At 38.4% G+C, this 26,971-nt stretch overlaps 1 protein-coding gene and 1 long non-coding RNA gene across 11 annotated transcripts in view; one reads left to right on the forward strand and one right to left on the reverse strand.

Moving 5' to 3' along the window:
* ZNF385B (zinc finger protein 385B) overlaps nt 1-26,971 on the forward strand; it is a 405,481-nt gene that overhangs the window by 221,674 nt on the left and 156,836 nt on the right. The gene's annotated exons all lie outside the window — the stretch shown is intronic.
* The window catches only part of LOC131501996 (uncharacterized), a 71,840-nt gene that overhangs the window by 15,442 nt on the left and 29,427 nt on the right, over nt 1-26,971 (reverse strand). The window contains exons 2-3 of one of the 4 annotated variants that reach the window (XR_009256954.1): nt 20,316-20,376; nt 5,275-5,395 (exon numbers count right to left, since the gene is read on the reverse strand). The exons of the other annotated variants lie outside the window; for them this stretch is intronic. This is a non-coding gene — a long non-coding RNA (uncharacterized LOC131501996). The remainder of the gene's footprint in view (nt 1-5,274; nt 5,396-20,315; nt 20,377-26,971) is intronic. 4 annotated transcript variants of the gene reach the window in all.

A 26,971-nucleotide genomic window follows, 5' to 3' on the forward strand; every position in this document is an offset into this window, starting at 1 on the left:
TAGATGTTAGCTGAACCTACTGTGGTAATCATTTCACAATATATGTAAATCAAACTGTCTTGCTGTATGCCTTAAATTTATACAGTGATGTATGTCAACTATTTTTCCATGAAACTGGGGAAAAATAATGTAATAGCATCCACATATGGAAATCTACTTAACAGTTCTTTAAAATAAATGCATTTTATTGAGAAAAATATATATATAAAGTTATCTGGGAAGAAACCAATAAATATAGATTCTAAGAATTGAGGAAACAAAGATGTCTTCACACATGTAGATGGTAAAAAAGAAAGGAAAAGAAAAAAGGAAAGAAAGAAAGGCATCTTGGGGTTCAGGGAACTTGAGCATTCTAGGCTATTATAGGGACAACTTCAGCCACATTAGGGTTTCCTAGGCTTTTTTGTGCTAACCAGGAAACCTGATCAGTTTTCTCTGGGGAATGTTCCAGACTATAGCAGAAACTCACAGCTGTTAGCATTCTATTCACATATAGATAAAATGTAATACGGGAAATTTGAATTTCTGGAAGCTAGGACAAGTTTATATCAGCCTTACCTGGAGGGCAAGCAGTCTTCTTCCGTCTAAAAGTCAAAGCCATTGGGGCACCTGGGTGGCTCAATTAAGTGTCCGACTTCAGCTCAGGTCATGATCTCACGGCTAATGGGTTCAAGCCCTGCATCGGGCTCTGTGCTGACAGCTCAGAGCCTGGAACCTGCTTTGGATTCTGTGTCTCCCTCTCTCTGCCCCTCCCTCACTCATGCTCTGTTCCTCTCTGTCTCTCTGTCTCTCTCTCAGAAATGAATAAACATTTAAAAAAAAGTCAAAGCTGTGACATCTGACACTAACAACTAAAAAAAATGTGTGAAATTTTAGTTGCTAAAGGTTTTCTGCTTCTAGATTACAGCTTTGCTTTTATCTATAATTATATTAAAATGGTATATTTATTGAAATCTTCTTCTCAAAGGAAGATATTCCTGGCCATTCTAAAAAAAATTCAATAAAAAATATTTTAAAACCATAATAATAATGAACTCAATGCCACTCACCTACTAACCTTATGGTAATCTGTTTATCTGTGACATTTAAACTAGGAATATATTTTGTTAATGTATTTCCTTCACAAATTGGAGATTGTGATGTTGTCTTGGCACAGTAGCCTGTATTTCATTACACTTTTACTACAGTGCCAAGGCCAAAGGTCTTCGGTATCACAGGGAGCAAGTCAGGTTTATATTGGGGTCCTCAGCTGAAGACCCAGACTGTAAGCAGGAGTTCATTTAGCCATCCATTTCTTCAGTGGATATTTATTGAGCACTACTTGTGCCCAACACACTGTTAAGTGTGTAACGGGACACAGAGTCGAATATAACATCGGATTTGCATGTTTAAAGGATCCCTGTAGCAGCATTGTGCAGGATGGAATATAGGAGTGAGGCAGAGGCAGGAGAGCAGGCTAGAAAACATTGCAGTGTTTTCGCTATCAGGGGCAAGATGCCGATATATGGTGAAGGCAGTGGAACAGACCAGATGGAACAGATTAGACCTAATGTGGTTCTTAAACCCCAAGGGTTATGATTCCCTTTAATAATCAAATGAAAACCTTTGGTCTCCTCTACAGAGAGAAGATGTACATGGATGTGTATACAAGTACAGTTTCATAAGGCCTACCCTTCTGAGTCCCCTTACTAAAGGGGCACAGGTCTGGCCCTGCAGGTCTCCAGAGACACCTGTCTGTAGTCCCTGTTCTACTATACTCCAAGAAGGGGAAGTACACGTCCAGCTGGGCTGATGAGAAGGTTCTATAGAAGACGTGGAACCTGAACTAGGACTTATAGGAAGAGGGGGCTTCAACAGGTCAGGATGGAGAAGCCACTTCAGAGGGCATCAGCAGTCTCTAGGCTTTTGGCACTTTGTGGATCCTCATGAGCTGTTTGGGGAACCACAAAGCTTGAGTCTCAAGAGTAACTGCTACTCAGGGGCAGGGGAGTGGGTGGCACCTGGGTGGCTCAGTCAGTTGAGCTTCTGACTTTAGCTCAGGTCATGATCTCCCAGGTCATCAGGTTCTGTCTTGACAACTCAGAGCCTGAAGCCTCCTTTGGAGTCTGAGTCACCCTCTCTCTCTGCCCCTCCCTCACTCTCAAAATGGCTCTCTCTCTCTCAAAAACAAATAAACCAAAAAAAATTTTTTTAAACAGTAACTGTAGGGACGCCTGGGTGGCTCAGTCATTTAGGCATCCGACTTTAGCTCAGGTCATGATTTCATGGTTCATGGGTTCGAGCCCTGCGTCGCCCTCTATGCTGACAACTCAGAGCCTGGAGCCTGCTTCGGATTCTGTGTCTCCCTCTCTCTTGCCCCTCCCCAGATTGCGCTCTCTCTCTCTCTCTCTCTCTCTCTCTCTCTCTCACACACACACACACACACACACACACACACACACACACAAATAAACATTAAAAAAGGGGGGGGGCGGGGCGGGTAACTGCTTCTCAGGGACTCTCTCAAAACTCCCTCTCTTATGTGATGGTGCATATGAAACCCTTAGCAGTTTGCCTGACACATAGACCTCAGTCAGTATTAGCTCTTATTATTACTAAGTACATCAAATACATAAAAGATAGTGAGATGTGCTGATGTTTCCCCAGATTGATAGAAAGTTATTTGACAGTGATGGCTTTCTTGTATCAGCAGTCCAAGAATTAGGAATAAAAACCAGATGAGAATAAGCCCTGAGAAGGTCAGCGTTCCTCAACCATTCTGTCAGAGTTTCTCCTTCATAAGCTTGCGTGCACACTGCACACCTCCTAGAAGTTACAGAAGTTGTCCGGATGCTCTGCTGCACCAGAGTGAAGTCAGACGGTTCTCCCATTTGCTTTGTAAGTCTAATAAGGTGGTGATATGGTGTGCAACCATAGTATTTTAATATTTTCCACCAAACTCCTACCATTAAAAATTCTGATGTCTCATTCTCTGACGAATTGCACACAAGGCTGACACTGCCTCAAATGAAAGCATCCGCTTGCCAATAAATAATAATGAGAAATTAAGTGCGTTTTTTACACTTTTTAAAAAATTTTACAACAAACTTTTTAAAAAATCATGTGGTCTTTACAAGATGTAACAGAATTTAAGTCTGTGATATCCTATATTAAGGTTTCAAACACACTATGATAGGAAAGATGCCAAAAAAGGATGATTTGGGGAAAAATAGGGGATCTAGAGTATGATGGAGTCCATGAATCATGAGCAGGTTTGTTTGATTAGATTATGGTCTTAGACTTCATGTTTTATTTTAGTCTAATGTTCCAATCCTGTTACCCATAATCCAAGAAATGATAGGAAAACATAGTTGCCAAAATTACCTTTGAAGAATTTGACATCTTGATTCGAATTTCCACAATGAGAGTAAATCTTTGATCACAAATTGTTTAAAATAGAAAATTCTTCAAAAGTGAGTTTCAAAAGATTTGTGACTTACAGGATATAGGATAAAAGGAAGTTTTCCTGTTACATCTATTTTTAGTAAATACTAGGCCTTGATAACTTACACGCAGAGCTCGCTTCACACAGTGGCTGCGCGCATTCCTTTTGTGGTCTGACTATGAGCTATGTGATCTCAAAATGATATGACCTCACTGGTAGGGTTTTTCTGAGATTCAAATGAGAGAACTGAGTACAGATAGATCTTGGCACAAGGCATGGATATAGCAATCACAAGTTAACGGCTATCAGTACCTTCATCAAACTCTGGCAGTACTGACAAATAGAACTTCACGGTATCGCGGACAGTGATGATTGAATGGATTATATTTGCTTTTCTATGGTTAGAAGCAGGACTGGAAGCAAACTTCAGGATTTGAGCTTCCCCTTTATTTTCACAAGACTAGCAGTTCCCAAATGTGACTGAGCTTCAGTATCATCAGGGGAAATATTTGGGGGTTTGTTTATCTACAAATGTAGAATCTAATCAAAGAATCAGATTAAGTAAGGGGCTTGAAAATGGCACTCAGGATTTTGAATTTCCTACATGTATGTAGCTAACATTTATTGTGTATCTTCTATGAGCTAACATTGTGCTGTATGATTTTTTCTTTTAACAGAGTAAAATGGGCTGTTTTTATTGTTCTAGGAATTTTCATATATATGTAGATTTACATAAGTACAATCACAATTCAGTTTTGTAACCCTAAAAATTTCCTTTGTGCTGTGCCGTTGTAGTCACACCCTCTTTCTACCCCTAACCCTTGGGAACCAGTGAGCTGTTCTCCATAACTGTAGTTTGCCTTCTCCAAACTTTTATATCAAAGAACCATATATTACTGGCCTCTTTCACTGTCTCAAAGCATAAATTCTTTGAGATGTATTCTTATTGTTACAAGCACCAGTAATTCATTTCTTTTTATTGTTGTGTAGTAGCCCTTTGAATTTGATATTCATTTGAATTTAATAAGTGATCGTTTTTCAAATATTAGTAGCAACGTTGGAGTCTGAAACCGTATCAGTGATCTTTTCATACTATAAGAAATGCATTGATCTGTCTATACTTTAAATGGATCTTACAACTCTTCATGATTCTGTAACATACTTCATTAGTCATTTGAAAAATATTGGTTTCCTGGGATAAGAAAATCCTTCAAATACCGACACATTTCCTTATGTAATATCGAAAAATCACATTCATTAATATTAAGATTAATATCAGTCTCATCAGAAAAATCTTGCAAGAGTGTCAAACTCACAGTGGTGATAATAGTTTTCCAAAATATTAATCTTCCCTTGAAGATTCACTTCTTTTTTTTTAAAGAAAGTCTGCCAAATTGCCAAGTCTAAAACTATAGTTCGTCTGCCACTCTTTTGAATAAAATGGTGTTCCATGAAAAAAATGGCTATTTCAATTCATAGCTCAATCACACAGAGCCTTTCTTTTGAGACAACCATGATACTACTGTGTACAGAAAATGCTTTTTTATGTGTACTTTCCATTTTGTCACATAAAATATTCAGCAGATGTTTATTGAAGGGTTGACTTAATGAAATTAGACATTTTTGTTGCATTTTAAAAACCATTCTTAAGATTAAAAATAAAATTTTTAACTGAGTATTAGTGGTAAAGGCAAGTACTGATGCTATAGCTTGGTGCCACCGCCTTTTCTCCTCTAAGACATCAGCAAATGTATACACTATTGTTTTTGTACCATCAGTCCAAATGTCAACAAAGAGAAAAAGGCTCACACAAAAAAGTTTTAGGATTATGAAAATAGTTTTGAACTCACAGACCCCCTGAGGTATCTCTCCAGACCTGTAGGGGTCTACAGATCACTCTTGGAGAACTGGCAGATAGATTATGCTGCATATTGATTTAAAGAAGAATAAGATCATTGTGGAACACAGGCCCTATGAGAAGGGGGGAAAAAATGAGGATAGGGCTGTTAAGGCATGAGAATACATGGGTGAAGGGGAAGAACATTATTGACCATTAGAAGGGAGGAAGATGTGCCTTATACCCTAGAGATCTCCAAAAACAGAATCCTATATACTCTCTTAAAACATTTACTGTTACAAGTGGCTCAAGGTAGAAAACCAGATCAAATAATTTCTCAACATTCCTCCAAGTTCTAATATTATGATTTTGTGGTCCCAAAGGATGTGTGGCTTATAATATCTCTAAGTATAGTTGTCTTGTTTCAAATGTTTTTTTCGGACTAGTTTTCAATATCTCTGAAAATGCAATTTCATTCTAAAGCAGTCTTCAGTTTTAATATGGTTTCTTACAGCCTTGCAAGATGCTGTTCTCAATACCTTGCAGGCTAGAATTGAATCAAATTCTTTGAGGCTGTGCTGCTAAGAGAGCTACATGTTGCTCACACTCGTGCCAAGGGTGAATGGGGGCAGATAACCATTGACAGTTAGGTCTTCTTCCCACCTACACTGAAAGTATCTCAGGCCATGAGACCCTCTGATCACTGTGACTTCTGAGATGGAAGGGCTCGAACTTCATTTGGCTCACCAACTATGAGGGTTGGAAAAGCTTTGCTGTGTTTGGCAAGACTTCTCTATAAGGACAAGCAGGCTATAAAATGATTTTTTGCCTCTCAACCTTTGCATATGAGGATTATATTATAAGAGTAAAAGTATCAGAAATAGGGGCACCTGGGTGGCTCAGTTGGTTGATTGTCCAACTTCCACTCCGGGCATGATCTCGTGGTTCGTGGGTTCGAGCCCTGCGTCAGGCTCTGTGCTGACAGCTTGGAGCCTGAAGCCTGCTTCAGATTCTGTGTCTCCCTCTCTCTGCCATTCCCCCACTCTATCTCTGTCTCTCTGTCTCTCTCTCTCTCTCTCAAAAAATAAACATTAAAAAAAATTTTAAGTATCAGAAATAGATCCTGAATGTTTAGAGACCATAGAAGTTCAATTTTGCTGTGTGCATGTGTAACATAACACTTTTGAGGGATAAAATTTGACTTCTATTTTATATTTATACAGTGGTAATTTCCAAGAGTCCGTTTCTACTACAAGAAAAGCCAATTTGTCCCTTGTAGCTTAAACTAAGTTACAGTTAAAAACAAAGGCTATCTTTCATTAAAAAAATAAATAACTGCTGGAAATCAAGGTCTCAGAAATGAAACTGTAAATATTTAGAGAATTATGTTCTCTTCTAGTTGTTTTGCCTCTAGAAAATATAACTAACTCATGGGGAAGATTGAGGAAGGGCAATTAAAAGTGAGTGAGGTGACATTGAAATGGCAATAGCGAAGGCCATTAAAAAGATTAGGGTGCCATTTCTTCAAGCTGGAAACACAAAGGAATATGATTGAAAACTATAAAATGTTATAGCATATGGATAGGACTGAACATACTTGTTCATCACATCCCTGAAAAGTACCACAAAGGGAAATCTTTGGAGTTCTAAAGAGGCAAATAAAATATAATAAATAAAAAGAATTACTTTCCCATGCAGTAGTCACATTATGGAAATCATTGCCATGGTAGATAGTACAGACCTCTAACAAAAAAAATTTTAAAAAGATTCAAAGAGGATTTAGGAAATACCATGTGTGGTTTTTTTTTCTTTACAAGATTTTATTTAAATTCAAGTTAGTTAACATTAGTGTAGTATTGGTTTCAGGAGTAGAATTTAGTGACTCGTCACTTACATAAAACACCCAGGGCTCATCACAGTAAGTGCCCTCCTTAATACCCATTAACCATCTAGCCCACCTCCCACCCACCTCCCTCCATCAACCCTCAGTTTGTTCTCCTCAGTTAAGAGTCTCTTATGGTTTGCCTCCCCCGCTGTTTTTTTTTCCTTCCCTTCCTCTATGTTCATCTGTTTTGTTTCTTAAATTCCACATATGAGTGAAATCATATGGTGTTTGTCTTTCTCTGGGTGACTTATTTCACTTAGCATACATAATACACTCTAGCTCCATCCACGTCATTACAAATGGTAAGATTTCATTCTGTTTTATGGCTGAGTAATATTCTATTGTGTATATACCACATCTTCTTTATCCTTTCATCAGTAGATGGACATTTGGGCTCTTTCCATAATTTGGCTATCGTTGATGGTGTTGCTAAAAACATTGGGGATGCATGTGCCCCTTGGAATCAGTATGGAAAATTCACCTTTAATAGAGCTATAATAAAAGTTAAGGGAAAATATATCTTTTGATGGATAAAATGCATTGATAACTTTTGAACTAGAAATTAGGTAATTCAGACTAAATAATCCATGAGTTTGACCTCAGGTGGTAGCTGTCATACCATTGTATTCAAAAAGAAAAAAAAAACTAAAAATTTAAATTCAAGTCAAGCTAACATCCATTATTTTTTTCCTGTTTCTATTTTTTCTTAGTTTACAAATTATAACACTAAGTAGAACCTCATGAATTCACTTGTTCAGTTCCACTGCTCAGCTGAAGCTGTTTCAGGTAGTTGTCTACTCTTCCATCATCTCCCTAACAATATATTCTCCCACTTGGCAATTTGCTGAGATCTTTATTTTCAAAGGGAGCCTAAATATTACAGTTTCATTGTAATATCCCCCAACTTTTATTCTGATCAATCTCAAACCATATCAAATTGCAAAAATAGTACAAGGGAACACCTACATCCTACCCCCTCACCTAAATATTTACTTAATATTAACTTTCCCACACAAGTATTGGCTCTCCTACTCTGTAAAGTATATAGAATATGGATTTTTGCTTCACTTATTTATGTTCATACATTTATATCATTAATATGCATATATACGTATATATATTCTCATGCCAAACCATTTGAGAATTATTATGGACATCTAGACTCTTCATCCCTAAATGCTTCAGTTATGGATATTCTAAGAACAGGACATTCTCTGCAAAATACCTGGGAGTACTGATAGAGCAATACTGATAGAGTACTGTTATATAATAGTCTACTCATATTTCCCCAGTTGTCCCAATAATATTGTTATAAACAATATTATTTCCTTTTGTTCTTTTTCACTAAAGGATCCAGTCTGGATTATATACTGTGTTATTTGTCATATTTTTTTAGTCTCCTTTAAATCAAACAGGTCTCCAACTTTTTTATTTTTGCAGGTATCGCTGTTCTACATAATGTTGACATTACTGAAAAGACCAGTTTAATTTTGCAGAATGTCCTTCATTTTGGATTTTTTAAAATTGTTTCTTCATGATTAGATTTAGATTAGGCATTTTGACAGGATATGTATATAAGTAATCTTGTGTCCTTCTCAGGAGGCATAGGATATCAGTGTGCTCATTACTGGTGATGTTAAGGTAAAAGTAGTATCTGCATGATTTTTCCATTGTAAAGCAACTTTTTCCCTTTTGTAACACAAATATAATCTTCATAGTGATACCCTGAGACTGTGCGACTATCCAGTTCCCCACTTTTTTTACCCAGTGGTTTTAGTATCCATTGATGACTGTTACCTGATTTGGTTATTGTTATGTGCTTATCAAATTCTGGTTTTCTACTTCTATCATTCCGTTTACATTTATTAGTTGATTTGCTTTGTTTTTTTCTCCTTCTTCCTCTCCCGTTAAGAAAAGATATTTTTAGTATCACTATGTACTTATGAATATACTTTTCAATTCAATATTATTATAATCTATTCTTCTCATTATCCATTTACTGCTCAAATTGTACCAAATTTGACCAGTGGGGGTCCTTCAGAGTTGGCTTCTTTTCCTCTTTGATGTGTCCTCATCAGTTTGAGCACATTCTTTATGGCATACCCAGATAATTTCCTTTTAGAATTCGGCCTGGTTCTAAAACTTAGATCTGGACGCAAGGTTTGCTCATTACTACTGGAGTGTCATTGCTTCTAGGCCCTTTCAAAGGATACTAGAACACACATACACACACACGCACATGTGCACACATACATACACCAATATGTATATAGTACTGTTATAGCTCTATATAGTATAGTACTGCTATGCTACTACCATCAATTTTATTCTAGCATTATAGGGTCCTTCCTCCCCTTACCCCATTCTGTACTTCTATTCCCTTTCTCCCAATCCTTGTACCCCCCAGTAGCAATATATTTATTTATTTCCTCAGTCCTGCAGTGCACACAAAACAGTTCCATACATGCTACACCAATACTGTGACTACCAACAAACTTACTGGGTCAAGCTCAAGATTTCCTACTTTTTTTTTTTTTTTTTTTTTTTTTTAGTGTCTTTGACACACGATGCTACATTAGTTTCTCCCACCATTCTTTTTGTCCGCAGAATATATGTCCCTCTAGATATAGTTAGTTAGTTAGTTAGTCAAAGTATTTTTAGAAACAGCTTATATATGGATTAATTCTCTTCTTTTCTTATCAACTTAATACGGGTTTACATTTACTTGCTTGAAATCTAATTGATCTAAGAATTTATTTTCCAGTAGTGTTGATTTAATCTACTTTTGAATATGCAAAAAGTGCTGTTTTTTAAATGCTAAGAAACCTAAACATTAACCAACTGTATGCAAACTTTGGTGCTGTGGTCATCATCATATTCAAGATCTGTTTAGAAACTAACAGAGGGAAAGCATAAATATTTTGCTTTCTTGTACTAATAACTTATATTTTCATTACCGTTCCAAATTCAGGATCAAGAGTTTTTTCAAGCATACCAATGCTGTAAAGCGGTACAGAGCAGAAGTTAACAAATTGTTTCTGCAATTAGGTTGCCTGAGAGTAAACCCTGGTCCCTACCCTGACCCACCCCACACTTACAGATTACAACCAGGTCAGGTTTATTATACTTTGACTGTCTTGTCCTCCTCACGTGTAAAATCAGGATACTGCAAAGTTTAATATAAAGCATTTTCCTCAGTGCCTAATGAATAGTAAGTGCAAAATAAATATTACCTGTGATTTTTGATGGTGCTGGTGGTTATTCTGGTCTTAAATGTGAAACAGTGTGTTCCAGATATCCAGTGTTCCTAACACTATATTTAAAGGCTTATTTTCTTGGCAACTGGTTTTGTTTTTTTCAGGTTTTGTTGGTTTTGTTTTTGTATTTTTTCTTTCAGTACTTTCCCTTTGATACACAAGGGAAAGTTATGGCTTCACTAAAAGTTCTGGCATTGAGAGTGACCTTGTCCTTGTTTTGAAGCATCTAAAAAATAAAAATAAAAATTCCTCCTGCAAAACACCAGTCAGTCGCTGCTGCTGGTCCTGGGGCAGGCTGTCTGTCGAGATGCCGAGCATTACAGCCGCTGTAATCACCAAGGCATCTGCCAGAGATCTCAGGGCTACAAACTAGATAGGAAAGTCTGTATTACATCTAATAATAGCTTTGGAAATTTTCCTGAAATGCTTGCTGGCAACTCCAGGCTTGACAGGCACAGCATACTGTAACTAAAGCAAGAATGTCGTTGCTACTCTTGCTGGTGAGTGTGCTATGGCACTAACCAAAATAATAGCTAGAAATCATTTGCTACCTCTTCTTTCTTTTTACTTGTAGTACTCTTGGGTTACTGTCACGAGTAGCTAGATATATTTATATAGATGTCCCGTATTTTTTAATCCACAAACAGCTTCTTATGACCTATGTTCATATAAACTTTGATCCCACCAGTGAAGAGTTCAGATAAGAGCAACATTATATCTGACACTATCAGTCTTTTGTCACACATGGGGAGTGTTTTCAAGATGCAAGATTATGATACGTTTGCATTCACGTGGAGGGTTTGTGAAGAGTATGTGTTGAATGTGGAAAGCACAGACTTCTCTCTGTGTGCACTAAGGTCACCTGAGGATGGGGCCAAAGAGTCAGAGGATGCTCCATAAATGTTCAAGGAACTGTGAAAAGGTTCTAGACAGAAAGATTCTGTTTTGATTAACCATTGGGAAAGAAAAGACTAAGGAGTGAGGTGATGATTCTCTTAAGACAGAGAATTACTGGGGCGCCTGGGTGGCGCAGTCGGTTGAGCGTCCGACTTCAGCCAGGTCACGATCTCGCGGTCCGTGAGTTCGAGCCCCGCGTCGGGCTCTGGGCTGATGGCTCGGAGCCTGGAGCCTGTTTCCGATTCTGTGTCTCCCTCTCTCTCTGCCCCTCCCCCGTTCATGCTCTGTCTCTCTCTGTCCCAAAAATAAATAAAAAACGTTGAAAAAAAAAAATTAAAAAAAAAAAAGACAGAGAATTACTGTGAAGCTTACAGTTCAGGGTCTGTCACTTGTGTGGGCCTCCCAGGACTCCAGGAGGGTCCTGAACTGCATGTTCAGGTGGCCATATGCTTCTGTAATATTTGCTGAAATGTGGTATTTTAATCACAACTGGTTAGAACCACTGTTTCCTTCCACTAAAACTTCCCGTCCATCTTAGTTTTCCTCATGTTGAGTGGAAGTAGAGGTAGCTGTGTGCATAGAACACGAAGGTTGGGAGATACATTTACTTTGAGTATCGTTGACTCTGTATAGGGTCTGCAGTTGCTTCTGTGTATAATTAAGTTATTGCCCACCATCCCAGCAAAGAAATGGCTTCTAGGTCCTGTCACATACTTGGCCAGTTCACCCAGCGGGGCCAGAGTCTATGTTGTGTTATTAAATGTGTTCTACAGTAAGCCACGGAAGTATATAGGCAGTAGAGGAGAAATAATGATTGAAATGTACAGAACCAAAAGCTAACCTGTGTACAATTTACTTCAATCACCAGGGATGTAAACTTGTAACTGGATGATTGAGGTCTAATTGATCATTAGTTATAATGCAAGTTCTCTCCTGTCAGAACTCTACTAGATAATATACTGGTGTGTACAATTATAAATGTTATGTATTTTTCCCTTTTTAGATGTGAATTGCTTCAGATAGGATTTATCAAAAATTCCTGAGTCAGGCACAAAGCATAGTAGTGCTACAGATATGAGAATATTTATTTGTTAAGTCACAAGCTTTTGTGCATTCCAACTATGAAGAATTAAAAGAAAATCTGGTCAACCATACTGAAGGAAAGACTGGATTCTCTTTCTGATCCATCTATAGAATGATACACAAAATCATTATCATATGAAAAGGTGATAAAAAAAAGAAAAGGTGATCAAAAGAGTACAAAATCAGAAGTGGGAATAATTTAATAAAATCATGTTATTTTTCATATTTTGTGATTTTTGTGATTTTTAGCCATTTTACACTTATAATTTGCATTGATTTTTTGTCAAGTAAATATTCACTTTCTTGTTTAATTTTTTTTTGAAATTTTACATTTATTTCTAAAAGAGAGTCCTTTTCCCAATTAGACTTCAGATCCCAGAAAACCTGGATCTACCCCATTCTCTACTAATATATAAAATGTGTGTAGTCTGGTAGACAGTCACTCATATGCTTGAGGCAATCAATAAAGAGTTAGGATATGGTAAAGATTGTATTGTGCACATATAACCCAACAGATCCTGTAATAAGATGGCAACTTTTGCTCTAAGAAATGGTTCAATACTGGCTGCTAGTACTTTGTACTTCATCTGTAGCCTATGAGTGCTCAGAGTGTTCTGGTTGAGAATCTCTCCTGAGTTGAGATAGAATTTGTTCAAATGGTGGGCAGAACAATTTCCCACCACAAGAAATCAGGCTCCTCAGAAAAGAAATGTCTATTTCTAAGACTGGGGCAGGAAATGTACAAGAGCTTGGAATGTGCAGAAAGCAAGGAAACTATCCAAAACTACTGGAGTCGTGTCAGAAGGACACAGGAACCAATATGACAGAATAAAAAAAATTGAAATGTATTGGAACACATCAATGTACTAAAACCCATGAATGCATAATGAATCAAAGAGTAAAAACCAAAAACTTCTTTGAGTCAAGGATATGAGGGCATAAAGTCATTCTAAAAAATGGTTGATAAAGGGAAGAAACAAATATTTATCTTGCCTTTTCTGACAAATTGTAATTCAGGTTAACCAAAGAGTTGGTAAGAAAAATGTCTACTTTGTAAAAGAATTCCAGCCAATATTTACAAAAGGCATGAAAAAAACTAAGCCACCATTATTTTGCAGCCCTTTTTGAAATAATCACCTTAGGAAATGATCATCAATGGATGTGCAAACCATTTGGGGGTGAAGGGTTGATGAGGAATCTTTACAAGAGAGAGCTTAGACTGGGAATACCAAAACCCATTAATTACAAAAAAAGACACAACAAGTATTATACAAGTAGCAATTACACAATCCTATCCATGAAATATACTTGCTAAAAAGTAGAACATAGCCTCTAGGTCTAAGTGTCAATTTCCAAAAAATACAGAAGAAACAGGGACATTTTATGTGATAACATGGAATCCAGTCAGCAAAATCCAAAAGTTAAGGCATTCTATAGGATAGATGATTCAATTTCTTTTACAAATAAATGATATGAGAAAAGGAGGGTAAGACTATAAAAAAATAATAAGCTAATGAACAGATTAAGATAAATTAATATTGAAAAGACATTTTGTCCAAGTGTAATAGGTGGACTTTGGTTGATTTGAACAAAGTAACATCATAAAAGACAGCTTTGAGGAAATCAAGGAAAGTGGAATATAGACAGGGTATTAAGATGTTAAGGAATTACTGATAATTTTGAAGTATGATAATGGTGTTGTTATAATGTTTTACAATGAGCTTATCTTTTAAGAATGCAAACCAATTATTTATAAATAAAGTAATACAATATCTGAGATTTGTTTAAAAGTTATCTGGCTTGGGGTGGGGGCCCTTGGGTGGCTCAGTCGGTTGAGCATCCGACTTCGGTTCAGATCATGATCTCACAGTTCATGGGTTCGAGCCCCTCATCGGGCTCTGTGCTGACAGCTCAGAGCCTGGAGCCTGCATCGGATTCTGTCTCTCCCTCTCTCTCTGGCCCTCCCCTGCTCATACTCTGTCTCTCTGTCTCTCAAAAATAAAAGTTAATTTTTTTTTTAAAGTAATAATCTGGCTGGGGAGAAAAAAGTGTTTGGGGAGCATAAATGAAATAAAGTTGGCTCTGTTTTGATAATTATTAAGTCTGGATCATGAAGATACGGAGATTTATTATATTGTTGTAACTACTTTTAGATAACTGGAGTTTTTCTTAATTGTAGGCAAAGGTACATGGAAAGTAAATGTGGAAAGCACATATAGAGAGATACCGTACTTATATTCTCATTGTTATTTGTTTTTGAAAATGAAAAAAAAAACTGGCCAGTAGAAACATCCAATCATGGCATTTGTGAGATACTCAATATGAATGTTATTGGTAGTGGTGTGCTGGTAAATGACTATCTAAAGAAGAAAGCCCTGGTTTGTAGCGTTTGCCAGTTTGTATGGTCTAAATACTCCCACTGTGGCTGATTTCAAGATACTGGTGTGGCCTCACTGAACGTGGAGTTGGGAAGAGGCATGCACCACCAGCTCTTCTGAGTCTGTGGGGCCAGCTGCAGCCCCCTACTCGGAGAGCAGACAGACAAGCATTAGTTTCTGCAGATTCTCGGTCAGACCCCGACTCTAACATGCACCCTCTGTCCTTGATCAACTTACTTAGTTTTTCTGAGCCTTGCTTTCCCCTCTGTAAAATGGAGATAGTAATTCCTACTACATCAAGATATAAGGCTTAAATGAGATCACACATGTGATAGACCTAGTATGGTTCCAGTCACATAGTGAGTGATCCTTCATGCTAATATCCTTTCTTCTCTCCAAGTTAAAATAGAAGAAAGAACTCTCACTTTGGTTGAGATGGTCTCAAAATTTCAAAAGAACAGAATGAAGCTGATCATCTTTTTAGAGGGCTTCCTGCCCAGAATTTCTATAATTACTTAAAATTGCAGGTTTTAGGGACTGTCATAAACCTGCCAGAAGCTCACCAAGCTCTAATTTGGTTGGATATTAATAGGTAGACTGGGAAGTTAATGTGATATGATTGTGGCTAGAATAGAACCATCTGTTAAAAGTAGTGGTTTCTGTCCAATGTGATCTGGAACTGCAAATACACAGTAAGAATTAAGTTAGAATTATCTTAGAGTTGACATGGTGAAAAAAAAAAACCTATAACTTACTTATTTTCCCAGGGAATGTTAAGACCCAGCTAAGACGTTTCTGGCATGAATAAGTCTAAGGGTTATGTTGGCAAATTGGAAATATTTCCATTCACAATTTGATTGTTTGAGCAGTTATTAATAATAGTAGCAATGTACTTTTCAGATTCTTTATTTAACTTGGGTTATTAACTACAGTATCAGTTAATGAAAGAAGTTTTTTTTTGCCTTTGTTTCCTGAACAATTTTTTTTCTATGTAGAAATCTAAGATTAAGGTCATCACTGATTAGTCAATAATGATGCAGTTCTCAGAATTACTGAATTAAATGCATATATAAAAATATTTTTTAGTTAAAAGCAAGGCTAGAGAGAGAGGGAATTATAAGTCAAGCCCACATTTAGAATCTGAAGACACTAATACTAAAGGCAGTTGAAATGTGATTTGCATGTGTGGGTTGATGTGTTCCTACTGGGAATACAACTTGGGGATGTATTTTCTCCTCTCGGGAAGAGTTGCATGACTCAACTTTACATATTTTGGATTTCTGAGCAAATACTTAATGAGATAAGAAGCAGTATGCTATAGCATCCATCTGAAGTTGGCCTAATATTCTTTGATCTTTAAAAGAATAGCTTTCCTTCAGAAAATTAAAACATTTGCCCCTTGGAAATTTGAACTTCCTATTTTCTTAAAACAGTGTTTTTTATGCTAACCTTAATTCATTGGGTCATAATAAGGATGCTTTAGGAAATGAAATGGAACAAAATAAGTTAAAAATAGAGTATGTCACAAATAGAAAGGATCAATAGTGTTTTGTAAAACTCATGTTTTAGTTGTGGGTACATATACATTCAAAACTGAAGTAAAATGTATTTCTCATTGAGTCATGATTTTAAAAAATTGAAAATTTTGAAGTGTTTTAAAATATACAATCAAAAGTCCCTGAAAAATAAAATAACTCTCCCTTTGTGGTACATGTCAAAATGATAATCTAGATTAACAACTCTTGAAATGTTGTTTTGGACAGAAGCATCCTGGATTTCGAGGGAGTCGTGAGTTTGCCTGGACTTCACTAGGGATGGCAGAGGGGGACACAGTTGTGGAGATGGACCTTTTGTCTGTTTGATTTTCTTCCTTTCTGAAGTAGGACAGACAGTGCTACTTGGCTTGCCTACATATTCACAAACATCTCAGTTAGATTTCAAGACTTGGGGTCAGAAGTTTTACCTTGTGCTTTCTTACCTTCTCACCCATGAAGTGTCTCCCACACACAATAGAATATGCTTACCATTACAGTTGGTAGTAATCAGAGCTCAAGTTTGCCCTAACATACTATTTGGCCACATTTACTCATATGTTTATATACTTATTCATAATACTCTTTCCCACAAAGGATTTAGTGCAGCTTCTGATGTGAATAAATAAGAAAATAATGGTTGAATTATAAATAAAAATTACTATAATATATTATAAGTATACACATTTTAGGGATGCCTAGGTAACTCAGTCGGTTGAGCATCTGACTCTTGATTTTGGCTCAGGTCATAATCCCTGGGTCATGGGATCTCTTCTTGGGATTGTCTCTGTCCCTCTCCCTCTGCCTCTCCCCTCCTCAAAATAAATAAGTAAACTTTACAAAAGTATATACACATTTTAAAAATAAACAAATACACACATTCAAGAATATTTTTATACACATATACACATACCCTTATATATCTTAAAGGTAAGTAAGGTCAGAGGAAAAAATGTGAATAATCAAGCAATAAGTTCCTTCCTAGTCTTTCTCTGAGGCTCATTCTTGTATCTGAACTCCCCAGTAGGCAAAGTAAAATGGAATATATATCAGTTACCAGTTTACTGTTAAAGAAGAGAGACACCTGCAGGAAAAGCAGAGGTTTCCTTATATACACGAGAGACATGACTAAAAGGCATCTCTCACATAAAGTTTCATGTAGGAGACAATCAGTGTCTGAAACTCAAAAATGTCCATACCATCACTCCTGAAGAATTGTGGTAATGGATTTTATTTTTATTATTTGTTACTTCTCCTCCATGGAGTCTGAAGTCTTTCTTTAAAATTTTGTTAATGTGTATTTATTTTTGAGAGAGAGAGAGAGAGCGCGCGCGCATGAGGGGGGGTGGGGCAGAGAGAGGGCAGACACAGAATCTGAAGCAGGCTCCAGTCTCTGAGCTGTCAGCACAGAACCCAACATGGGGCTTGAACTCACAAACCATGAGATCATGACCTGAGCCGAAGTCGTACACTTAACCAACTGAGCACCCAGGCACCCTGAGGCTGAAGACTTTCTGACAAAACATAGCAAAAGTAAATCTGTAAAAAGACAGAAAATTATGATCCAGTAAGGTAATCTTTTGCCTATTCTAAAATATCACTCAGAACATGTAGAAGAAATCATTTAAACAGTCATCCCCAAATATCACCTATCTCAACCAGATTTTTAACTAAACTGCTTGACAGGGGTCTAAGATTACATACACCCTCTGGCTAGGGCCTAGATAGATAGGCATTCAGGATTGTTGGTTGCAAACAAATCCATCTGAAAAAGTTATGATTAGGAGATCAGGTCGATATTCTTTGGTGAAAATTGCCAACTTCACCAGGGTTCCTGCCTGATGAACCATTCCACCTCCACACCAAGATGGGTTATTCTGTGACAAAATGTTTCCAAAGCTTGAATACAGAGTACCATCCCACAGCAATTTCAAAATGTGTGGGAATAATTTTTGCTGTACTTTGCTTTGTTTGTTTTTTCCCCGTACCACTGCTAATCGCCAGCTTTCGTTCACTCTAGGAGTCCCGCTCATATTCTGTTAGAGGGGTCAGGGGGTCTGTACTAGTCTTCAGACAAAAATTGACAAGTTATTTGGGAGTGAATTGGAAAGACAGAGCACCTAGTGTTTGGGGCACCAAACAATCATTAGAATGCTTGGGCACTTAGGAGTTATCTACTTCATATAGCAGTGGAAGAATCACTTCCCCAATTTGAAACTTCGCAGTAAACATTATCTGAAGGAGAGATGGACCACAGAACTGGGGATATCTAGGGAGCCTCTGGATAGCTCCTGAGAGGAATCACTACAAGATGCCTGTGATTAAACACGGGCAATGGAATTGAGGGGTTGGATGCATGGGGGCCTCAGATTAGGTTGAGGCAGCAAAAGAATGCCAAATACCTAGAAGAGAGGAGTAAAGGAAGGTTTATAGGAATTATCAGATATATTTTACTCCTCATTTACTCTGACAAATGAGAGGTGGGGAGGGCAAGGAAAAGATGATGAAATAGAAGATTCTTGGGCTGGTTCTAGTAAACCTAAGGAGGTTTCATCTTCAGGAAAGCATAAAAATAACTGTCATTCAATTTAAAAAATATGGTTGCATATGAAAGCCCATTTAGAAGAAAACAAGTTGTCTAATTTGGGGGTGGTTAACAAGTGAGCGTTTTTGAGAAATAAACTTTCTGGCCGTAATTCATTTTGTAATAATCAGGGAGTTTTAGTTGCTAGCCACAAAACTAACTGGATGTTTATAGCAAAAAAGAAATGTGTTGAAAAAGCATTGGGGAGGCCCAGAGAATCACAAGGAAGCCTGTAGAACCAGGTTTAGGAAGAAGCTAGACACAGAGCCTAGATTCATGCCATGGGATCCATCTAGTAAGAGAAGGGCTGCTGGTGCCAGTAAGCCCTGGGCACCACAGCTTCATCCTTCCAGGAGACATCTTGCTGGCCCCACCTGCTCCTGGAGATTGGATGTAAAGTGCCGCTCCTGCTGCCCTCTCCAAAATGGCTTCTCCCCAATTCTGCTTCTTGACATCACCAGCTCAAGATTTGGGTGTGGAAGGCACAGGAAGGGGATGAGCTATTTCTAACTGGCTGAGCCTAAGTTATATGTTCTGGCTTAGTCCTTTGGGGCTGTATAACAGGAATCCATAGACTGGGTAGCTTATAAACAACAGAAACTTCTTTCTCCCACTTGTGGAGGCTGGAAGTCTGAGATCAAGGTGCAAGAGTGGTAAGGTTCTGGTGAGAACCCTCTCCTGGGTTGCAGACTGCTGTCTTCGCATTGTATCCTCAAGAGTGGTGAGAGGAAGCAAGCTCTCCTGTGACCCTTAAAAGGGTTCTAATCCTGTTCATGAGAACTCTACTCTCATGACCTCATCTAATCCTGATTACTTCCCAAAGGCCTTACCTGCTAACACCATCACTTTGAAGGATAGGGTTTCACCATATGAATTTTGGAGGGACGTAAACATTCAGTCCATAACAGGTTTTTTTAGTGAGGTGTGGACTTTACCTCCCACCGAGACTAGAAAGGTGCAAATTCCTCAGGGAAACCTAAGGCTCAGCTTCTGGGCACCTCTTTCCCACCCCACCCCACCCCAAAACAGGCAACTGCCCACTAAACTTTTCTTTCAAACCTTCATATATTCTTGAGTCCTTGGATTGGTTCTTTAAATTTTCAGGGCCCTCTAGAAAAGGCTATCTAATAAGTCTTAATTTTCTGTTCCAGTTTCCGTGGTGAAACTCAGAGCCATTGTATTTGGAGACCTAGTTAAGCCCTGTACATCACAACATTTTGCATGTTGAGTGTTAACATTTTAAGTATCAACATCAAATTTATTCTGTTGTTCGTGCTTATTAATTGAAAACAAATCTAAATTTTTAGGACTTTCCCATGTATATGCCCACTGCAGGCTCCCAGAGAAGCCCCGAAAATAATGATGATAGTGCAGAACTGGCCCTTGCAGGCTCCAGCTATGTAAGCACGTCCCTGTCTTCGCCAGGCACTATGCTAACCTCTGAGTCCTTGCTACCGCTGCTGTTCTTCCAGAGTGCAGGCCAGTCTTCTTTCTGTCTCCTGTTAATTGACAATGCCAGTTATAGAAAATTGTGACAGACCACACTCCAGTGTGTCAGTTGTACAAGTGGGAAAATAGATTACCCAGCTAGTTGTGATTTAAAATCCTTATTCCTATATATGTATAAAATGATACAAGGCTCTGAAAACGCAGAACAAGAACATAAATAACTTCTGTAAGGTTCTAAAATGTAGAGTTGGAATCAAAATAACTTTTAGAACCATTCCTGGGAGGATGCTCTCCCAAGACATTCTTTCCCAAATTTAGAAAATCAGGTTTATTTTTAATTTTGGTCCGCTTTTCAGTTATTCCAGGAAGATTTTCTTAAGGATTCTCCAGTGTCATTAGAAGCCACAAAGTATCTGCTGCAAAAAGCTAGATTTCATCTGCCTATCTTCAAAGATAAATCCAGGAAACTCCATGAGCTTAGTGTTTACACCGGCCCAAGTGAGGCTAAAAGATGTAAGGGTGATGGTGCATCTGGTAGTGATGATGCTGAACAAGTTCTGGAGATGGGTTGTTGTGTTACATTTTTATTAATAGCTGCACACCTTGAGATCTGATTCATTCCTGTCCATGGGTCTTTGAGACCTTACAAATTTGTCTAAATGCTCAGAACCATGCTAATATTTTTTCATTGTATCTCAGCATATTTTGTATTAAGAGAAAACAAGCACATAGATTTTTGACAAGCAAATACTGGCTCAACAATTGTAACTTGTAGCTACAAAGGTACTGCTTAATATAACAGTGAAGAAGCTAAAAATACTAAGGCAGTGGTTTCAGTCTTTCTCATGTATAATTTTACAGTTTCTTTAAGATTCAGGGAAGCTAAACTCTCATCATTTTGTCAGATTGAGAGTAACATTTATCATGAATCAAATCTTCCTAACATTTTCATCAGTAGCCTAAAAGAAAATGGTAGGTTTCATTTTATTTCCAAAGTGATTCTTGGATTTTCAGGTTGCACTGAAAAGTGAGATGGAGAGGATGAATTGGAGGTGATCCATTATCACCAAAGCACAATCCAAAGGGGAAACTGAGAAGAAAAGCTCTATGTGAAGTTCTATTCCATTGTTGCCCTTCCCCTAGACCTGCTGCACTCCATTCCTCTTCCTTGGAAGGAAGTAAAGGAAGGAAGGTGAGGAGAAAGGGAAGTGGCCATAGTGTGATGGAACCAGCTTTGCTGACTTGAGTCAGCCAGTTTTGTGCATCTCTTCCCAAACTTACATTAAGTAATTTGTTGATACCTTAAAATCAGCCACGTTGGAAATATTTACACCATAGAAATTGATGGGGTATAAATGAGGGGCTCCCTTCCCCCATCCCCCTGTCAGAGTAGGTTGCTAAGATATATTAGCATTCCACTGATAACCTGCTGTTGAAAGGAACGTTGTGTATCACAGCCTTACCATTATTATCACTTCCTGATTATGACCTGTCAGTATAGGTAAAATTTCTAGACCTTGACTATAGTCTGCCTTATCCCAACCTTTGTGTTGTAAAGATGAAGAGTTGGAATAATGTGCTCTCTATTTAAGTTACTCATGATGCATTTGTTTCTTGTGCAATTTTACCTTCTTAGACTTCTCAATGCAGTTAGTTTTCTTTTCACGCTCCCCTTTCCTTTTTTTTTTTTTAACCCCTTCTCTATTATCCTTTCCTGATTACTTAGTCTTCTCAGTGTGACTCTGACATTTTATGAAGAAGTATTCGTATGCACACTGCCTGATTAGTATGATCCAGGCATCAAAAAGTATTATAGACTCAATTCAGCAAACACTAATTGAATATTTCCTCTGCCTAAGTCATTATGCCAGAGAAAATAAGACGCAGTATGTAGTCCCAAGCAACATAAAATCTAGGGAGAAAACCAGACATGTACACAACTATGACTAATGTAAAGCACAATGTGAAAGTTGTATTAGGAAAAGTAAGGAAGAATGCAAGCTGGACCACAGAGACCAGAGGGTTATTTCTGACTGTAGCAATTAGAAATTAGAGAAGACTTCATGAAAATGGAGCCATCTCAACTAAGTCTTACAGAATTGGTATGCATATGAAAGTTCAACTCTATTTATAGTTTTTATGACTAGATGACTGTAAAGTTCCCATTAAAGTAGTTTGAGCTAATTCATATTGTTTACTAATCTGCCAAAATTAGCTTATCATGATGGGAGTTAGGGTAACTTTGCAAAAATAAGATTTTAGCATCATAAATCTATAGAATTGTTACTAGATTCACAGATGCCAGTGCAGAAGTTGCATTCTGCTCATCTTTGTACAATTTATGGTTTATACTCAGGGCACTATTTATAAAAGGTCCTTAATGAAAACTTCCAAATAATATGTCAGGCACTTTTGTATATATGATATCATCAAAGACAAAAACCAGAAAACAAGGAAATCAATTTTATTAAGGCTCTTGCCATAGGGAGAGTACCCCCGATCTGAAGATCAGAGTGTGTCTCTACAGAGTGGTTTCTCTTGTCTTTTATAAGAAGGACTAGACAGGTTACGGGTGGGAGGATTCGCAGTTGGGATTTTGCAACCAGGGAAAATCTAACTTGGTTAGGTGAACAAGAAATGTTTATCTCTGTGTCTAGAGAATTTCAAAGAGAAAACAGTTCTTTTATTTTTATTTTTTTTTTATTAATGTTTTATTTATTTTTGAGGGAGAGAGAGACAGACCGCCAGCAGGGAAGGGGAAGAGAGAGAGGGAGACACAGAATCTGAAGCAGATTCCAGGCTCTGAGCTGTCAGCACAGAGCCTAACACGGGGCTCAACCCACAAACTGTGAGATCATGGCCTGAGCTGAAGTCGGACCCTTAACTGACTGTACCACCCAGGTGCCCCCAAAGGGAAAACAGTTCTAATTTTTGCTAATCATTCATGAGACACAGAACAGGAAGTTGAGTAGTCAGTATCTAAACCTAACAGTTACCCTGAAATATACTATTATTAGAATTTTTTTAATTTCTTTTTAAAAAATCAGAAACTGACAATCAGAGAAGTTGAGACACTTGCCAAGGCCACATAGCTAGTAAATAACAGAACTGGAATTTTATCCCATATCTTTCTGGCTCCAGTGTCTTTTTATTATGCCACAATATGTCACATCGTACTGACTGAATACTTAATAATAGTTTTTAAGGCTAATGGAACTTTGATTCATTTTTTATGTGTATATTTCATACACACTACCTAGTTTGGAGAGAATAACCTTCAAAGAACCAGGTCTAATATTTACAATTGGCAGAAATCTATTTACAGGCTGGTTTATAGTGAGAGTATACCTCCTTCCCTATAAATAAATCTATCTTTCAACTGAACGACTAGAGAAAAATTTAGAATTGAATCCTAGTGTCTTAATAGCAATTGTTCTTGCTACAAATCAATGTGGTATCGTCGTTGCTATTTCACCTGTATTCTGTGGGGCTGTAGAGGTTTGCAGGAGATGCTTCCAGATCCTCACAGGGGTTCTTAGCAGAGTCAGGAGGACAGGACAGAAATCAGGCAAAACTTGGTTACCCAACTTCTGCCAGAACTTTTGGGGATACATGTTGAACATCACAGTAGAAAAGGGGTCACTAAAGAAGGTAGTAAAAGAGTGAAAACCATTCACCTAATAGAAGAAATCATTTCGGTAAACCAAATGCTGAGTATGTTTTGCTCCTGGAAGCCTGTGAGTCCCTGAGTTTATTGGCTGTTGCCAGCTTTGTGGGGACCCTTGCTGTGCTTTTGATATTCACAGCAATGCAATGCTGAGATGCACCTGAAAAGTTCACCCACACAGCAGGGGGATCTAACCTGGTTGGCCTGAATCATTTGGCATCTCTTCCACACTCAAATTACTGTGGTAATTATAGGTATGAGGTGATAATTTGTGGTTCAGTTTTGTTCTGGAGCCCAGTCATCCAGTTCTTTTTTTTTTTTTAATTATGTTTTACTTTTATAATATTGTGTTAGTAAACACCCCAAGCACTCTTTCACAGCAGTTGTGTGATACATTCTCTGAGCTTTGAAGCAAAAATTTAGTGTAAAACAAAACCCTCCACCCTTCTGGCTGGGCTACTTTCCTAAGCATGGTAATTGTGTCTACTCTAAGTGGAAGGGAAGAATGAGCAGGTTACAATTAGCATCTGGGGGCTGCTGAAGGCAAGATATGTAGGGGTGCTTTGTCATTGCTGGCCCTGGGAGTGTAGACTTTTTATGGGCAAGAAAGCCAAGTCCGGTGCTTTCCTGCTTCTCCTTGGTCTCTTATTCAGGAATAACCTGGCTGTGCCTGTCCACCCCCCACCCCCCCACCCCATGCAATTCCCCATGCAATTCCCATGCCCAGAGAAGCTCAGGCAATGAAAGGAGATACTATCAGTTTTTATTCCCTGTATCTCCCGGTTTTAGGGGAAGAGTGCCATGGTCAGAAGAAGATAGCAAAATTAAAAGTAAGAAGACAAATCAGCCAGAAGATACTAGAAAATGATAGCAAATGAATTGAACTGGGGCACCTGGGTGGCTCAGTCAGTTGAGCATCCGACTTCAGCTCAGGTCATGATCTCATGGTTTGTGGGTTCGAGCCCTGCATTGGCTCTATGCTGACAGCTCAGAACCTGGAGCCTGCATTTGATTCCCTCTCTCTGTGCCCCTCCCCTGCTCATTCTCTCTCTCTCTCTCTCTCTCTCTCTCTCTCCCATCTGCCCCTCTCCCCCTCTCAAAAAAACAAAAACACAAAAACAAAAATCTATCATCATCAGTAAACTGGTGATGAGTCTTTTAAGGCAAGAGTTAAACATTTCTTTGATTCTTCGTGATAAGTTTCTCTGAAATTTAGTAAGCATGAGAGTGGTCACTTCCTCAGGCTGGAATTGGCAAATCTGAGTACTATCTGAGTACTCAGTGTGTAGGAGGAAGAAAAGAGAGAGACAGAAAAGTGTGACTGGAGGGTTCCTAGCATAGCTAGTACTAACTCTCCTCCCCTTCTAGGGGGACTGAGTTCTCAAGACTCCTATGAATAGATTCTTTTAAAGAAGTTCTCAGAGTGAATTTTCTGAGCTAGCAGTCAGCATCACCTGGGAACCTGTGATGGGAACCTTAGAAATGGCAATTCTGAGGCCGCATGCTAGGCCTGCTAAACCAGAAACTGAGGTGGAACCAGCAAGCTGTGTTTGAATAAGCCCTTGTCTTACTCCATTTGGGCTGCTATAAGGAAATACCACAAACCGGGTGGCTTATAAACAAAAGAAATTTATGTCTCCCAATTTTAGAGGCGGGGAGATTTGGTGTCTGGGGAGGACCCACTTCCTCACAGACTAGTCTCACAAGACAGAAGGGATGAGGGAGCTCTCCGGGGTCTTTTTATCAGGGCACTAATCCCGTTAGTGAGGGCTCCATCCTCATGACCTAATCCCTTCCCCAAAGCCCCACCTCCCAATACCATCACCGTAGGGGCTAGGATTTCAAAATACGGATTTGTTGGGGGGACACAACATTCAATCTATAGCAAACCCCCAGGTGATCCTTGTGCATGGTAAAATCTGAAAAACACTGCTTTAAAGTATTTGTTTCCAATATAAAAGTGCTTCAGAAAGTACAAAGTTGACCAGTTTCTCTCCTAAACTCCTATTGTCAATGTTTTACAATTGTCTGATTAAATCTAGGGAAAAAAAAATCCCAGTCAAGTGCTAAGCTTTTGACGCATATGAATCTCTCTTTGAAAAAGAGCAGCATAGCTAGGCTCTGGACCTGACAAGCAGCAGCTATGGGCAAGTCCTCGTCAGGCACAGAATCGGTCCCTGCCCTTGATGCACAAACCTGGAAATGATTTTTTGTTAATGTTTATTTATTTTTGAGACAGACAGAGACAGAGCACAAGCAGGAGAGGGGCAGAGAGAGAAGGAGACACAGAATCCAAAGCAGGCTCCAGGCTCCAACTGACAGCACAGAGCCCGACACGGGGCTTGAACTCAGGAACTGTGAGATCATGACCTGAGCCGAAGTCAGACGCTCAACTGAGTCACCCAGGCGCCCCCGGAAATGATTTTTTTTTTTTTAATTGGTGCTTAATCTGAGGCTCAGAAGTGTTCTGTTTAACAGAGTTTCAGAAACCCAAATCACTAATTATGTCCAAGATGAAAAAAAAAAAAAAAGCTGGTGATGCTGAACTTTAATTCTAAGATAATTTAGCAAATATTTGTTAAATGTAGTGATAATCGGCAGTTGCCACCTTTTGGAGTCAAATAAATATGGCAAAGGTAACAGACACCAAACTTAAAGGGGAAAAGTGGAAACATGAAGGCTTTGAGCACTGAATGGAAAAAAATCTAAGATCTGGCTTTTTGTCAAGAGGAAGGAGAGTGAGAGTCATGGCAAGAGACCAGAGTCAGATGAGAAGGTGGAAGCCGGGGGAATGAGGCCGAAGAGCTATTATCCATGAAGTGGGACGTTTTCCACTTAGAGTCATAGCCAGTTTTTTTTTTTTAATATGAGATTTATTGTCAAATTGGTTTCCATACAACACCCAGTGCTCATCCCAAAAGGTGCCCTCCTCAATACCCATCACCGACCCTCCCCTCCTGCCCACCCCCCATCAACCC

Source organism: Neofelis nebulosa, chromosome 2, assembly GCF_028018385.1.
Source record: "Neofelis nebulosa isolate mNeoNeb1 chromosome 2, mNeoNeb1.pri, whole genome shotgun sequence".
Lineage (NCBI taxonomy): Eukaryota > Metazoa > Chordata > Mammalia > Carnivora > Felidae > Neofelis > Neofelis nebulosa.